Source organism: Sorex araneus, chromosome 2 (assembly GCF_027595985.1).
Source record: "Sorex araneus isolate mSorAra2 chromosome 2, mSorAra2.pri, whole genome shotgun sequence".
NCBI classification, from domain to species: Eukaryota; Metazoa; Chordata; class Mammalia; order Eulipotyphla; family Soricidae; genus Sorex; species Sorex araneus.
The window spans coordinates 349,917,837-349,923,299 of NC_073303.1; the positions used below are offsets into that span (position 1 = coordinate 349,917,837).

The following is a 5,463-nucleotide window of genomic DNA, read 5'->3' on the forward strand; positions in this document are numbered from 1 at the left end:
CATTGCTCCACGAACTTTCACGGCAACACTTGACAAATTTGTTTTATCTTGCTTACTTTGAGTAAACACTTTGTAGTGCTAAGTATGTTTATGATTGCAATGGCTCACCATGTGTAGACTTATTAATAAAGGTGAATCTATCATCCCTGATAATTGCTCCATTTAAGAACATTATTTCTATTTATTTGACTCAGTTTCTGCTATTATGTGGTCATCTCCACACTGCCAAGTGTCTTTTCCCTGTCCTAAACATTATTTTGCATAGATCTGTGTATATCCTAAATACTCAAGTCCTCACGGAGAAAATAAATTCAGCAAATTCACAATTGTTAGACATTTTAGTAACAGAAACTATTTATTACATGACATTTCACACTTCTCCAGAAAATTATGTTGAAATTCTAAGTAATATTTTGTCATTGAAATTGCAGTACATATATTGGACAGGTAAATAGAGTGATTATTTTTCAAAATAACTTTAACAACAGCTAGTGCATGCTAATTTTCTGAGAATTACTACCTTGTGTATATAATATTTGAGAATTATCTTTATTTTAATATCATAAAAAGAATAATACTATATGAACAGGCTTTATTCAGTGTTCTATGCTATTTATAGTTTACCCTGAGTAGTTTGAGTCTCAAAAGTCACTATATTAAACTACAAAGTTATAAAATAATATATAAGTTTACTGTGGAAACATTTTAGCAATGGGAAGGAAAACGATTCTAGAATACATAACTTAAATTTTATACCATATTTTCCTTATCATAAGCTCATATTAACATGTTTCTACATGTACCCAATTCTGGAGAAAATTATTAAAGACAACACCAGTTGTGATATACCATTGGAAGTACCATCATGCATATTTTTATTGGTGTCTTTACTAGTTTATTTAGGTGGCCATATTTGAATTATGTTTCTTTTCAGTATCCTGTCTTTGTACTAATATACCCTTTCTGGTTCCTCCTCTCTTTCACATTTTTCACATTCAGGCCCTTAATATACTAAAGCAAACATAGAATACATAGCAAAAAATGCATCCACCACACCAATAAAGAGATTTGAGCTTGGGATTCAACAAACACAACCATCGCTTTACGAGAGCAAAAATGTGCAGAAGAGGAAAGAGAAAAATTTATCCTGACTGTGAAAAGAGTTCATTCCTGTTAGAGACTTTAAAATAGATAAAGCCCGGGGAAGAATGTCTGCATGTATTCAAATCAAGAAACAAAGGGTGGTTAAGATTTTGGAGTAAGGTTTCCTATTTAAAAGTTCAATTGGCAGTGAGTCAGCCTGCACTGTCACAATGAGCCTTTGTACTTTCCAAGTGGCTTTTGTACAAAGATCTCAGAAGGCAAAACACTGCAAAGAATACCCATTCTCATTTCAGATGGATGGCAACTAAATCAAAAAGAAGGGGGCAGGAAAAAAGTAGGTTTTGAACACTTTATTATTGCTCCTCAGTAACTTTTATTTTATACTTTTTAAAATGAAGTGTATTTTACAAAGCACTAAATGTACAGACATCAAGTCAAAGGATTTTAGGAAAATGGTCATATCCATAGACCCTTGATGCCTATCAAGATATAAAACATTTTTTTAACCCAGAAAGTTTCTCATGAACAGAAAGTCAATCTACATCCATTCCCCCCAGAGGCCATCACTACTGTAATGATATCCTTTCATTATAGATTACAATAGTCTATTTTAGAAATTAGTATACAATACGCGACACGTTTGTTCATGCTTATAGTTTTTCATCTCCATAATGCTGTTAGTATTTTTTTGACTAATAATACATTTAACATGTTAGAATAATACAGCTAACTCCCATATTCAGGACTCCCACATACCCCTTTTATATTTCATAGGAGTATGCTTCATTTGTTGCATTTAAGGAACAACAACTGATTCAACATTTGTAGGTAAAGTCAATTCTTTATTAAAGGTTCCTCAGTTTTAACTTAATGTTTTTGTTCTTGTTGTTCTTGTAGGATTCCATTCAGGACTCCACATTAAATTTAATCATCCTGTTTTTTCCTTGCTTATGATGACCTTGACATTTTTAAAAAAAAATTATTGAATCACAGTGTGGAAAATTTCAATGCTTTCTGGCTTAAGTCTCAGTTATACAATGCTGAAACAACTATCTCTTTACCAGTGCCCATATTCCACCACCAAATAAACAACCCAGTATACCTCCCATCCGCCTCCCTCCCCGTAACTGATAAATTTCACTTTACTTTCTCTTTACTTTGGTTATATTCAATATTTCAACAAAAACTTCACTATTATTGTTAGGAGTTCCCCACTAGAGTCAGACCTGTTGTGAAGAGATATGAGGTTGCGCGGCCACAATAGCAGCCATGTGGTTTTGGATTTCTGTATTTTAGCAACTAAATCCAGGGAAATTTCTTCCAGATATTGGATCATTACAAGCTTGTAACTCTCATCTATGGTCCTCATAATATGGCGGTCGCCACCCCACCGCCCCCCCCGGCAAAGAAAAAGGCGAGAGTGAGAAATACCTTTCCCCTCCTGGGCAGGCATGGGGCTGTGGCTTAGTTCTCGGTCTGGAGACATTCTGCAAGGAGCTGCCAGTACCAAAAGTAGTTTAGCTGGCCTCTGGAGTCATGCTCGTGCAGCTATGGAGAGGCCACACAATTGCGGCCCCTGGGATCACATCTTGGCGGAGAACTGACCTTGACAATTTTGAAGATTAGTGGCTAAATACTTTCTAGAATTTTCTTTAAGTGGTGTTCATCTGGTACATTTGACACCAGACTAACATTATGTGTTTAAATTAATTTACATTTTCATTCATTCATTCTATTGTACACCCTTTTAATTGTAGCCACTCTACAACATAAATAGTAAGATATTTTTGTAGGTAAATTGTTATTTACTTTATGAAAAGTGCCATAGAAAATTTTTCCTGTAATTAAGATATAACTCTAAAATATAAAGTGCCTGTCATTTTCTGCTTGCATTTTATCCACTCTGAAAATCTCTTGTTCCATTTTAAATTTTAGTGTAATAGCTTTTAAAGTAATTAAAGATAGAACTTTATTTGTCTGTCAACTTGTTATTGGTTTTCTATTTTTTTCATTATAGCTTGTTCTATTATTTAATTATATGTGCTATGAAAATTTTAAATACAAAATATAAAGAACCTATTACTGATCCTGGTTATTTTATTTTATCAAAACCTCTCTTCTAAAATATAACTTAACTTAAATATTACAGATAAGTGACCTATAAGATTGATTTAATAAATCACCAATGATGTCTTATATACAGATGCCAAGGAGTAGTGTGTAAAACTTACCAACTTTTGTATATTTCCTCACGCAACTCCCATATATAAATGTATAGCTTATATTTTGTGACCCTCTCATATGTTTTTAATCATCTTTAGATGACTTCAGTAACAAAACTATAAATTGTTTGCAGATAGTTGTTATATTAGATTTTTAAGTACTATTATCAAGGGGTAAAGTTTGCAAATCTCTTAATATGGATACAACTACAGTAGGTCTAATGGAATGGTACACTTTTTGTTTGTTTTTTATTTTAAAATACATTCAAAGGTGTTCAGGGCTTACTTTTGTTTCTGCACTTAGGGATAACTCCTGTTGGAACTTGGGGGAACATGTGGACAGAAACAGCATAGGTCACATGAAAAGTAAGCAGCCTACTCGAAGTACTATCACTCTGGTTCCTTAGTATGTATTTTTGACTCGTGGGTTATTGAATCTAAGGAGGTAGAACTGACAGATATGGAGAATGAATTTTTATATAAACAAAAACAATACCTAAAGCCTTCTATAATGCATTATATTGCAGTTTTTCTGAAATTAATTAAAAACAGAACGCCCAACGTGGGGCTTGAACCCAGGATCCTGGGATTAAGAGTCTCATGTTCTACCAACTGAGCTACCAGGGCACTGGAGTGATAGCACAATGGGTCGGGCATTTACCTTGCATGCAGCCAACCTGGGTTCGATTCCTCCATCCCTCTCAAAGAGCCTGAAAGGTACCAAGAGTATCCTGCCCGCACGGCAGAGCTTTGGCTACCCAGGCGTATTCAGTATGTCAAAAACAGTAACATCGGGGCTGGAGAGATAGCACAGCGGGTAGGGCGTTTGCCTTGCACGCGGCCGACCCGGGTTCAAATCCCAGCATCCCATATGGTCCCCTGAGCACGGCCAGGGGTAATTCCTGAGTGCAAAGCCAGGAGTAACCCCTGTGCATCGCCAGGTGTGACCCAAAAAGCAAAAAAAAAAAAAAAAAAAACAGTAACATCAAGTCTCACAATGGAGATGTTACTGGTGCCCACAAGAGCAAATCGATGAACAACGGGATGACAGTGACAATGCTACAGTGCTAATTAAAAAATGATTTATAGTACCTTAAATTTTCTATGAAACACGAAATAAGTTCAGTTAATTTAACATTATGTAGATAATTTAATTACTAAAGTTTAAAATATAGTGTTCACTGGTACCTTAAGCTACTAACATCTAATATTGATAAAACAAATTTTAATTTTTGAATCTTTATGAACAAGTCCCTTTATTTAGATTAATATTTATTGTGTATTTTAAAAACATTTAATACACATTCTAACATTAACAACATGGATACATATACTTGTTTCCTTATGATTTAGCTATATCATAATCCATTACCATTGCAAATTTAAGCATTATAAATAAATTCCCAGGTAAACATTTTATCCAAGAAAAAAAAACTTATAGAATGAAATATGCCTCTATAACTCTAAATACAATTTTAACAGTGAAAATAATTCATCCTTGGGTAATTTAACTGCTTCTATGTCCTAATTTCTGGTGAGTATCAAAATAGGAGGAAAAAGTTTATAATTTAACCTTTACCGAGGGTAAAACCATTTTAAAATTTTACTGCCCCCTGCAGGATGAAAACAAAATATTTAACTAGAACTCTTTTTTTTTTTTTTTTTTTTTTAATTTCGGGGCCACACCGGTAGTGGTCAGGGCTTACTCCTGCTTCTGTATTCAGGGATCAGTCCTGGTGAGTTTGGGGGATCGTATGGGATGCCAAAAACGGAATATGGGTGGGCTGTGTGAAAGGCAAACCCCCTAACCGTTGTGTTATCACTCCAATTTCCTACATAGAACTCTTTTATATGTAATTTAAAAGAACTATGACTCAGAAAAGGGAAGGAAAATTTAGTTTTCTATAAAATTTAGTGCATTTATGAAGATGTACGGTACTCAAGAAGATTTTCTCAAAATGAAAATAAAATACGCCACAATAAAATGAGGTGCTAGAACACGAAAGGTTATATAAATGCTTCAAATGAAGGGGGGCTCTGTGGAGATCAGAAAGACTCAGGGACACAGAACGAGGAGAAATGTTGTTGAAAATGAGTGGGTGTTATTGTTTGATCTCATTTTCCCCTCCCTTTACAT

General features: G+C 34.4%; 1 non-coding gene across 1 annotated transcript; it reads right to left on the bottom strand.

The window, feature by feature from the left end:
* Positions 1-3,880: 3,880 nt before the first annotated feature.
* TRNAK-CUU (transfer RNA lysine (anticodon CUU)) lies at positions 3,881-3,953 on the bottom strand. Its single transcript has one exon. It is a non-coding gene; the product is annotated as a tRNA-Lys (tRNA).
* Positions 3,954-5,463: the final 1,510 nt, after the last annotated feature.